The sequence below is a fragment of the Pteronotus mesoamericanus genome, unplaced genomic scaffold (genome assembly GCF_021234165.1).
Source record: "Pteronotus mesoamericanus isolate MK-2021 breed Mesoamerican mustached bat unplaced genomic scaffold, CSHL_Meso_final scaffold_21, whole genome shotgun sequence".
In the NCBI taxonomy this organism is placed as follows: Eukaryota; Metazoa; Chordata; class Mammalia; order Chiroptera; family Mormoopidae; genus Pteronotus; species Pteronotus mesoamericanus.
In genome coordinates, this window is record NW_026555310.1 from 32,256,758 (window position 1) to 32,268,912 (window position 12,155).

At 40.3% G+C, this 12,155-nt stretch overlaps 1 protein-coding gene and 1 non-coding gene across 2 annotated transcripts in view; both read left to right on the forward strand.

Moving 5' to 3' along the window:
- LPCAT3 (lysophosphatidylcholine acyltransferase 3) overlaps positions 1 to 12,155 on the forward strand; it is a 37,180-nt gene that overhangs the window by 15,105 nt on the left and 9,920 nt on the right. The window lies entirely within an intron of this gene.
- Positions 8,926 to 9,060, forward strand: LOC129085169 (small nucleolar RNA SNORA70). The gene has a single exon (XR_008530669.1). It is a non-coding gene; the product is annotated as a small nucleolar RNA SNORA70 (small nucleolar RNA).

Below are 12,155 nucleotides of genomic sequence, written 5' to 3' on the forward strand. Positions count from 1 at the left end.
AACATCAGCAAGCAGTCCTATTTTACATTCTAGTCTGTGATTCTTGGAAAAACTTAACTGAAATTTGATAAAAGAGCAGACAGACCCTGAATGTGGCCTTCTAATATTGCCCAAAGCAAATACTCATTATCTATGGTAACATTCCACAGTCTAGAAAAATCACAACCTCCAGGTGAGACTCTTTTAACTAGAAATTCCGTAGAGTGGCTTTACTCTTATCAGTAAACAATTCCTAAAACAGTGACAGGCATAACCTCTTTTTGAGATTCTGTGTCTTCAATCCTTTATGCCCAACTATAAGCATAAATTTTGAGTTTGAGATGAGTTTCAGTTGCTCTCCTTTAAGGAGACCATTGGCCATCTAAACCAGGTCTTCTCACAAGAAGTGAAGGTGAAGTTCAGGGAGGTGACGTGGGCCACATAGCTGAAGGCTAAGGAAGAAATGAGCAGACAAGAAATAGAGGTGATGGGTTAGACCAAGATTCTAGGAGACTGACTGCAAAAGGAATAAGTGAAAATGAGCCGTAGCCAGAAGCAGCAGCAGAGGGGCGGGGGGCGGGGCGGGCTGGAGGGGTAACACGCAGGGCCCGTGCGGAGCCAAAGGGAGAAGAGGTCCTGTGCTGAGGGGCCAAGTCACGGACTTAGAGGTGAGAATACGCGTTAGAGTCCAGCTTCATCAACTACTAGCTAATCAGCACAGGTTAGAGAACTACTTTGATATGTTTGCTCATTCATAAACTGAAGAAGAATATTTATTATTTACCTCATATAGTGGTTATGAAGATTAAGTGGGATAACATGTAAAGTATATTAATTCAATGCATGACTTGTAAGTGTTCAATAAAGGTTAGTTTCTGATATTGAGGATAATGATAGTTATTATTGAAAAGAAAAGAATAAGGAAGTTAGCAAGGAAGATCATAAAAGAAGTTCCCAAGTATGACTGGTATGGGTAGAATTCAGAGGATTGGGATCAAAGGGAAGGAGGAAGTGTTTAAAAACAAGGGAGGAACATCTTCCTTTGAATCTGGGGGAAGGGATAAAAATACGGATTTTGAGCAGAGTTTCTTAAGTTTTCTCATGGACAGTTCCCTATTTAGTTCTCCACGGTAGGAGACTAAATAAATGTATAGTCTCAGGGGCTCCAGGTTCTTTAGCATAAAGTGGCTGTGAAAATACAAAGTCTTGAAGTCTCCTGTTATATCTTTAAAATGCAGGGGAACTTTGCATTCCATTTTGTATCATCTGTTTTAATACAATTAAGTTACTGACCAGTTGAATTACTTAAATTTTTCCCTCAAAACATCTAGTAGATATGCTATGTTTGATCTTGCAGCCTCCATCAACTGCCCCAGTTTGAGCTGCTCATATTTGATGTCCGTAAATCGACAGTGATGTTTTAAATCAAAAGTCAGGGCTCTCTGCTATGTTCCTATATAATGCTAACTAATGAAGAAAGAAGAATGAATAATGTCCCATAGCTCAGGAATTGCCCGCTTATATTTTTGGTGACTTTTGCAAAAAGAGAGCATTATCCCTGGTTGATTAATTCTCTGAGGTCCAGCTGCGTGACCCCGCAAGCCCCCGTCTCATTCCGCTTCCCCCACACTGCCCTTCTTCCCGAGAGATGGCCCACCGTGCCCGTTCACTGAGGAAATTAAGGGTCTTCCTGTCAGCCTCCTCATCTGCCTTTCACGTTTCTGTACCAGCCTCCTTGCCTTGCCCTCCAGGCTCAAGGAGAGCCAGGTGTTCCTTCCCCCTGAGGAGAATCCCCCTTCCTGTGGTGCAGATACAGTCCTTTTCCTCTCTACCACTTTTCTTACATAAAACAGATATGGATAGGACATCTCTGTCTTAGAGATTTTCACTACACACCCTGTCCAAAGGCTTACCTCCCAACTCCTTGAACGAATCGTCTTCATACCCGGCCTACAATTTCCTCTTTATCCACTCCCTCCCTTGCGCTGCTCCCCTGCCCCTTTTCTGGTACCCATATTCGTCATGCTCTGCTGTTTCCGATTACTGATGACTTCATTTTGAAGTTCAGTGTTGCTGTCCTCTTCCTCGCCCTTCGTGGCTTCTGTAACACTCTATAACTCCTTTCCTGCTGAAATATTCTTCTTCCTTTCTCACATGTGTACTATCCTGATTTACCTTCCTGGGGGGGTTTTTGTTTGTTTGTTTTATCTCAGCTTCTTTTGCTTACACTTCCTTAAATACAGGCATTTTTCCAAGACAGCCCTGGCCTGCCCTTTTGTGGCCTGTCCCAATGAGAGCTTATCTTCTTTCCTGGCTTCAGCTGTCACGGGCAACCCCGCCATTCACACGAGCTTTCTCCTCCAGTCCCTGAGTCTCTGCAGTGACACCACCTTCTTTCTGACCTCGGAGCCGTGGAACCTTGAAGTCCATGGTCTTCACATTGGGGTCCATGTACCCTAGGGGTACACAAAGACTTCCAAGGGATACATAGGCATGGATAAGGGAATCAGTTTCCAGATTTTCAACTTCTAGATGTACTGCTTTCTAAAATTGATATGCTTGAAACTGTCTGCTCCAAAGGTTCTTTCCCAGTTTTCTTATAGTCACCTTTTACCAGCCTGAAAAGGGAAAAAAGATGTCATGGGTTGTTGCAGGGTATAAAAATTCCACAGGACACCAGAGAAGTAAAGCAAAGAGGAGCAGCCACTTGTTTTATTTAAACAACAAACTCATGGCAACCCTCTGCATATCTATCCATCTTAAAAGTAGAATTCAGAAATAAGATAGCTGTCATGAGGGAGAAGTATTAACATACTTATTTGAGTTTAAAAATGAAGTTAGCCCTTGGCCAGGTTGGCTCACTTGGTTGGAGCATCGTCCTGTTACTGAAAAGTTGCAGGTTCGGTTCTCGGTCAGGGCACATACCCAGGTTGTCAGTTCAATTCCCAGTCTGGGTGTGTACAAGGAGGTGACCCATCAGTGTCTCTCTCTATCTCTCTCTCTCTCTCTCTCCCACTCTCTAAATGCAATGAAAAAAATGTCCTCAAGTGAGGATTAAAAAAAAAAAGTGAAATTAGACCTTCTTTGACAGAAAGTAAGACTGATCAGACTGGTTGGTTTGCCATTTGGATTACATGACAGACATTTTCAGTATGTACTTAAAGCACATCTTCCATATACTTAGCAAAAGCACACATCATTTGCTATTGTTTATACTTACAACTGTTAGGTGGCAACCTAACAATGTGAAAGGGGATTATATGGTTTTCCAGAATTCTTTTAGGGGCTATTTCAGGGAAAAAAAAAAGTTTGAAAACCATTGCAGTGGCTTAACCACCTTTAATTCATCCTTTTCCATCATCCCCACATCTAGTCAGTCCTACTGAATTTTTCCTGTTAGATCAGTTTCAGACTCTGCCTATTTTTCCAAACCATTTAGTTCATTTTTGTTACTATTTCCCTGGGGGGGAAATAGTCTTGAGGTGACTATTCCATGCTCTTTCCTGCCCCTGTTTCTTTTACTACATTATTCCCCTCCCTCGGAATAAAATGCCCTTTTCTTCTGTCTTCTCTGTTTATTCTAAATGCTTTGGTCAGAATTGATTTCAGTCTTCTCTAACCACTCTAATCTTGGTTATTCTGTGCAGTTAGCACTTAGAGAACACCATTGTTTGATATTTCTTCTCTATCTAAAAAGCTCCTTAAGAGTTAAGCATCTCTTACAATTTCTAACATATCCCCCTTTTTGCCTAATGCAGTGCTGACCACATAATGGATGCTTAATAAATATTTTATTGGCTGTCTATAATATTAATTTATTAATTCTTTCATCCATTCAACAAACAGTTTTTGTACCAAAAACTATACTAGGTACTGGGGCACTAAGGAGGGAAATAGGCAAAAACCCCTGCTTTCAAAGACTGATAAATAAGTAAAATATATAGTATATGAAAGAGTAATAAGTGCTGAGAGGAAAGCCTCGCAGGAAAAAAACAGGAAGTGTGATTGGTGGCAGGTGGGGAGAACATGTGCAATTTTAGATCAGATGGTCAGGGAAGGTCTCACTGATACGGTGACTTTTTAGTAAAGATTTAAAGTGAGAGAGGCTATAAGGAGTGACTTGAGCACATCTGTGGAAAGAGCATTTCAGGCAAGGAACCTGTTACGTGAAGGCTACACACCTGGACCTGCTTGATGTTCTAGGAAGGGCCAGCTTTATGGCTGGGGTGAAGCAGAGATTAAAAGATGAGCCAGAGAAAGGTGGGGTGGGGAAGGGATGAACAGATTAGATTCTGGTCAGACTTTAGCTTTTGTTGAGTGAGACTGAAGGCGACCTGAGGGTTTTGAGCAGAGGAATGAGCAGATCAGACTTATGTTATAATAGATTCCCCCCAGGGTCCTGCGTTAAGGATAGACAGAAGGGAGGCAAGAGCAGGGGCAGGGAGACTGGTCAGGAGGCAACTCGAACTATACAGGCTAGAGGTGGTATTGACTTGCACACATGGGAAGAAGTGATTAGACTCTGGGTTTATTTTTGAAGGTAGAACAAGCAGGATTTGCTTACTGATTGGGTTGAGGGTGGAGGGAAGGGAGGTCAAGAAGGATGGCAAGGTTGCAGGGTTTCAGCCCAGAGAGAACAGAAGGGTAAGTTGCTGTTTGCTGAAATGGAGAAGACTAAGGGAGGGGAGGGTTTCTTGAGGGACATATGTCTGTGGGTCAGTTTGGGATTTGTTAAAGTTGTGATATCCACTAGGCAGTTACCAGAGTCAAGTGGGCTATACAAGTGTGGAATTCAAGGAAAGGTTTAGGCTAAAGATGAAAGTTTGGGAGGCATCAGCAAACAGATGGTATATATTTGAAGCCATGTGACTGGATGAAATCACTGGGTACTTCACTGTTAAAGCAGAGGTGAAGCAATCTCACATTTATTGAGCGTCTAATATGTACTAGGCTTAATATACAAATCCTAACGTAGTTTTTTATTTTACCGATGAAACTGAGGCCCAAAAAGGTTAACTAATCAACCAACCTGAGGTGACAGCTAGTAAGTAACAGAACCAGGCATTCAAACTGAGATCTGTCTTAACACCAAACTCATGTTCTTTTAACCTTCCAGTGCCTTAATTTAGTAATGCATTGCATTTTAGAAAAAGCGCTCTTGTCATGCCATAATCAATACCCTTATTTTTTTAAATATGATATGAATCCTCTTTTGAAAAACAGATGAAAGGAAAATCCCTTAGTCATTTGATTGTCACACAGAACGAAGATTAGATTCAGAAGCTTCGATATCGACTTGCCCCAGAATTTCTCAGAGGCCTGCTTTATCTCCCTCTAATTTTAGGTGAATGTGTGTTTGTATAATTTTGTGAAACTTAGAACATTTTGGACCCTGTGCTAATTACTTCACATGCCTTATCCCCTCTGGTCCTTACAGCCATTCACTGAGTCAGGTACTAGTAATAATCCCCATTTCACAGGTGAGGAAACAGACAGCCAGGATCACACAGCTATTATGTGTCAATTACTACTAGTCAGTCTGTCACAAAAGGTGTACAGGATATATCGTGCTGTGGGAAATCCAAAGATATTAGTGGGCCTACAGGAAAGGGGACTGTAAACATGAAAATTTTAATGCAAAACAAAAACGTACAGAATGACATATTGTGTAGTAAATAATAATTGGCCAAATGAGAGTCTTAGTCCTAAATGCCATTCATTTAAAGTATAATACACAGGATTATGAGTTCATTGTGGTCAGAGGCAGCCTTAGGGAAGGAGACACTTGAATTGGGTTTTGAGGAATGGGTAGCATTTCACTTGGTAGAGGTGTGGAGGAAGTATTTCACCCAAAGTAATTGGCATGAGCTAAAGTTTAGGGACAAAAGTACAAGACATGTTTGGGCAAAAACACAATCAGTTTTAGTCAAAGTGGAGAAATGGAAGCTTTAACTAGAACTGTAGTTTAGAAGGTAGACCTTGAATCTTAAGCTTCGGAATTGGTACTCTGTTGAGTAGTCAGTTGGGAGTCAGTGATGGTTTCTGAGCAGGAACTGAAGAAGAGTTCTCTGGTGGAGGATTACTGGGAGTATGAGGCTGCAGGCAGAGATCAAGGAGGAGGCAACTGCAAGAGTTTAAAGGTCAGTGCTTGAGGGCCTTAAATGCACATGTAGCACAGGAAAATGGGGGTGATGGTGGTGAGAGACATTGCAAAGGAAGAATCAGCAGGATTTGATGACAAGATACAGAGGACCAAAGAAACAGAAGAAGCAAGACAACTTCAAGCTTCTGAATGTGGTTGAATTACACAGAGAATGCTAACGCTATTTCATAAACAAAGAAGCCAAGAGAAGGCTGATTTAGGGGGAAAGTCATGTTTTATAGAGTATAAGATTGTATGAGATAGTAAACTAAAAATGTCCAGCCAGGAAGTAGGAAATGTGGAACTGAAACTTGAGAAGTTAGGATTAAAGATGTGGATTTGTTTTTGGCATAAAGATTGCATTGAGTTACATGACAGTAGATGTAGTTTCCAAAGCAGCAGCATAGCAATAGTAATTAAGGCCAGGAATGAATACAGGAAGTCAGCCATATTTAAGAGCCAGAAACAAGCCTTCACTGAAAGAGGCAAAGAAAGATATAGATTGGTACAACCTATTGAAATTGCAGTTGGCCACCATTTGCCAGTGAAAGTAAACACAGAAAGTAAGAGTAAACATTTAGGAACTTCTATAGCAATTTGACAGTGTCGCATCATCCAAGCCTGTGACTTTGTATTTTACAAAAGTATTGGTCCATCCTGACCAGGTAGCTCAGTTGGTTGGAGCATCAGCCTGATGTGCCAGGGTTGCAGGTTTGATCACCAGTTAGGTCACATGCAGAAGTCAACCAATAAAAGCATAAATGAGTAGAACAAAAAAAAAAAAAAATCAATGTTTCTCTCCCCCTCTTCCTTCCTCTCTCTCTCTAAAATCAATAAACATATTAAAATAAAAAAATAAATAAGATTAAAAAGTATTGGTCCACAATGGATGGGAAATTTTTTAAACTGTCTATACCACTGAGAAGTGCTGGGTTAGAGAACAAAAGAATAATCAAGGAGTGGCATACTAGGGGAGACAAAAAAAAAGAAACAACTGGAATTATCTTCTGCAGGGCAGGCCCCTTGTAGAAGCTTCCCTGGCTTGGTGAGTTTTCTAGGAACCCATCTGTAACAGTGTACCAGCTGGTGCCCTGAGAGGCTTCAGTCAGCTTCAGTGAAAATTTTTTTTGAAGACTCTTTCAATGTGTTTACTCATTTCATGATGGGTAATTTACAAGCACACCTGCTGAATGTTCATCAGTTTTTGACCAAAAAATGACATGACCCCCATGCCCCACCCTCCCTATTCATTTGATCTCTCCCCAAGCCTCTTTTTTTTATTTTTATTTTTGTTTCTCCGGGTGAAAAAAGTCCTCAAACGGAAATGTTCTGCCAGTGTGGAAGAGGTGAAACAAAAAACGGGAGAAGCACTGAAAGGCATCGAAATCAGCGAGTTCAGAAACTGTTTTGAGCAGTGAAAAAAAAGTCTCGATAGGTCTATTGCATCAAATGGAGAATACTTTGAAGATGACTGAAGTTTAAACATGTAAGAATAAATATAAAATTTTTAATAAGTAAATTCCGATTTTTGGGGGGTCCCCCCTAGTATATCCAAGAGAACTCAAGATATATGTTCACACAAAAACTTGTACACAAATATTCATAGCAGTCTCCTTCGTAATACCCAAAAAGTAGAAACCACCCAAGTATCCATCAACCAATAATGTCGTTTGTCCACTTTGGAATATTATTCAGCCATTAAAAAGAAGGAAGAATCGGACTTCCAGTCAAGATGGAGGTGTATGTAGACACGCTTTGCCTCCTCACACAACCACAAAAAGAATTACAACTAAATCTCAAAACAATACCCAGAACTGTCAGGAAACTGAACTGTATGGAAGTCTGACAACCAAGGATTTAGAGAAGCCACATTCATCCAGTCAGGGAGAAGGGGCAGAGACTCAGAGATGGCTGAAAAGATAAGGAAACAATGTGGCACGGAGAGGCGGCAGCATAAGAACAGGCACAAGGAGTCCCACATTCACATGTGGTAGATAAAAATTGGGAAGGATACCTTGGGAGTGCGCAATCCCAGCTGAGGGCCAGACTGCACAGCCCAGGGTTCTAGCACCAGGAAGATAAATACCCATAACTTCTGGCTATAAGAACTAGCTGGAGTTTGGGTGCCAGAAGAAATTGCTGGATTTTCAGGAAACTCTGCTTAAAAAGCCTGCACAATCTTAAAACGTAAGCAAACCCACCCACTCTGGCATTCACCAGCAGGGCACAGCTGGAAGGGAGCCAGCTGCATACGGGGAGGAGGTAAAGTGACTGAAACGGGGAGTGCCAGACAAACCTCCAGAAGCCAGGCAGCAGCACAGTCCCCTCACCAAGGCCTCCCTACACACAGAGCCACAGCTCTGTGTGGGTTGTCCCACCCTGGTAATTACCAAAGGCTCTGCCCCACACAGTTTACATGTGCTTTTTCAACAGTAGACCAAACTACTAAGGCAGGGAGTCAAAGCATCTCTACCTAATACACAGAAACAAACAGGGAGGCTGCCAAATTGAGGAGACAAAGAAATAAGGCCCAAATGAAAGAACAGAACAAAACTCCAGAAAAAGTACTAAACAAAACGGAGCTAGCCAACATATGAGATGCAGAGTTCAAAACACTGGTAACAGGGATGCTCAAAGAACTCATTGAGTATAGCAGCAACATAAAGTAAGAAATGAAAGTCACACTAAGAGAAATAAAGAAAAATTTACAGGGAACCAACAGTGACGGGAAGGAAGCTGGCATCTGAATCAACAACTTGGAACATAAGGAAGGAAAAAACATTCAATCAGAACAGCAGGAAGAACTGCAGCCAATTAAGCCGACCAAGCTCTTTTACCCATGAGGGCCTGGTGTGCAATGTCTGCAGACAGTAGCATCCTTGGTAGTGTACGCAGCCTATTGCTAGTATGGGTTGCCTTAAGGGACCTTGGATACAGCCCTCTCTGGGGGGGAGAAAAAAAAAAGCAGCAGGAAGAAAAAAGAATTCAAAAAAGCAAGGAGAGGCTTAGGAGCCTCTGGGACAACTTTAAACGTGTCAACATCTGAATCATAGGGGTTCCAGAAGAAGAGAAAGGGCAAGAAATTGAAAACTTATTTGAGAAAATAATGAAAGAAAACTTACCTAACTTGATGAAGGAAATAGGCATACAAGTCCAGGAAGCACAGAGAGTCCCAAACAAGTTGGACCCAAAGAGGACCACACCAAGACACATCATAATTAAAATGCCAAAGCTTAAAGATAAAGAGAGAATCTTAAAAGCAGCAAGAGAAAAGCAGAGAGTTACCTACAAAGGAGCGCCCATAAGACTATCAGTTGTTTCTCAAAAGAAACTTTGCAGGTAAGAAGGGAATGGCAAAAAGTATTCAAAGTGATGAAAAGCAAGGACATACAACATAGATTACTCTATCCAGCAAAGCTATCATTTAGAATGAAAGGACAGATAAAGTGCTCCCCAGACAAGGTAAAGCTAAAAGTGTTCGTCATCATCAAGCCATTATTACATGAAATGTTAAAGGGACTTTCTAAGAAAGAGAAGAAGGTCAAAACTATCAACATTAAAAAGGCAACAAATTCACAACTATCAACAACTGAATCTTTAAAAAAAACACTAAGCAAACAACAGGAACAAAGTCATAGGTATGGAGATCATTTGGAGGGTTATCAGGTGGGGGGGAAGAGGGAGAATGAGGGGAAAGGTGCAGAGATTAAGAAGCATAATTGGTAGGTACAAAATAGACAGGGAGGTGTTAAGGATAGTATAGAAAATGGAGAAGCCAAAGAACTATGCACTACCCATGGACATGAATGAAGGCAGGGGGGACTACTGGAGAGAAAGTGGGTGCCAGGTGGAAGGAGGCAAAGGGGGAAAAATTGGGACAACTATAATAACATAAAAATATATTTTTTAAAATGAATAACTGATATGTGCTATAACATAAATGAACCTTGAAAACATTATGCTAACTGAAAGACACAGACACAACAGGCCCACATACCCAGCATAGGCCTATCCATAGAGACAAAAGAGAGATTGATAGTTGCCGGGGTAGGAGAGAATGGAGAGTGGCTACGAACAGATATGCAGTTTCTCTGGGGGGGATGAAAACATTCTGGAATTAGTGGGGATGGTTGCACAACCTTGTGAATATACCAAAAACCACTGAACTCTATACTTTGAAATGGTGAAGAGTATGTAAATTATCTCAATAGAAAAATAAAAGGAACAGGGACACTGTATTTCTCAAAACCAATGAGAGAGAATCTTTAAAAAAAAAAATCAAGCAAGGCAGTTGAGGAAACTAGGGAGGAAGACAATACTGTAGGACTTGGGCATTATAAGAAGGCAGATGGAGGCAAAACATCAATCCATGTATCAGCAGTTCTCAAAGTGGAGTCTATGAATTCCTAGGGGAGTCCCTTAGAACCCCTTAGGGGATCCATGGGACAAAAATTATTTTCATAGTAATACGAAGATGTTTTCTGCCTTTGTTACTGTGCTGATGTTTGCACTGATGGTGCAAAAGCAATGGTGTGTAAAGCGGCTGGGGCCTTAGCACCGATGAAGGCAAGGGAACAAAAGTGCACTAGCAGTCACTGCCATGCACTCACGGGCAAAAAACAAGCCGGTGTCACTAAGGAATGTCTTTGATGAATCACTAAATATTATGAATTTTATTAAATCTCAACCCTTGAGTACACATCTTTTTAACATTCTGAAGAAATGAGGAATACGCCCAAATCACTTCTGCATTCTGAAGTACAGGGCTGTCTGGAGGCAGAGTTTTGCTCTTTTGCTTGAGTTGCATGTTGAATTAACAGCTTCTTTTTTCATGGAACACCATTTTTACTTGGAAAAAAAATGACTTACAAACTTAGACACAGATTATTTAGACATGCGCATTTGGTGGATAGTTTCTTAAAAATGTACAGTGTGAGCCTGTCACGTCAAGGAAAATAATTGACAGTATTTGTAGTCAATGATAAAACTCCAACTTTTAAGTGAAAATTAGAATTTTGGAAAACTTGTATCCACTGCCATCAGTTTGACAACTTCCCAATACACAATGACTTTTCTGCTGAAAAGCAATGGTAATATTAAAAGATGTGATTTTTTTTGATACTGTATTGTAATGATGTATTGTCAGTATTTGGAAGATCTGCCTAAAAAACACAACCAATATTTTCTAGATGACCAGTGCATGATGTTACAAAAGTCATGCCTGGGTAAAAAATCCATTCAGAGCACATGACAGACCACTGGATTTTAACCTAAGAGTATGAAAAGCTCATTGCTATGGTTGCTGCAGATTCTACCTCACAACTAACCTTTAAAAACTACTTAACTTTCGAGTTTTGCTATAGTATCAAAGAAGAATACCCAAACTTATCTGAAAAGACTATTGATTCACTTTCCAACTATATATCTGTGTAAAGCCAGATTTTTGTCATATATTTTAACCAAAACAATATATTACAACAGATTAAATACAGAAGCAAGTTTGAGAATCCAGCTATCTTCTAAATATTTAGCTACAGAAAGGCCAGAAATTTGTACAAATATAAAACAGTGCCACTCTTTGCATTAAATGATCTTGTTTGTTTTGGAAAATATAGTTGTTTTCATTAAAAGCGTGGTATTTATATTAACATATAATAGTTTTTTAATGAATTAGTAATTAAATATTTTAAAGTTTTCTTAGTTTATTTTTGAATACAGTAGACATTGATAGATAGTACCCACACTGACAAAGGTGTTTGAGGTCCTCAGTAATTCCTAAGAGTGTAAGATGACCCTGAGACCACAAAGTTTGGAAACCACTATATATGCTGTGGATGTTATATCAACGCTTTGAATGGTGTTTGAGGTGGTTTTCTTTCCTGTAAAACCGGTACCAATATCCTGCTAAGCCCACATATAGCAGTTCTGATTCCATATTCTCCTTCACACTTGCCAAAACATGATCTATTTTCCCTTTTTTTTTTTTTTTAATGTATTGATTTTAGAGAGAGAGAATCATTGATTTGTTGTTCCA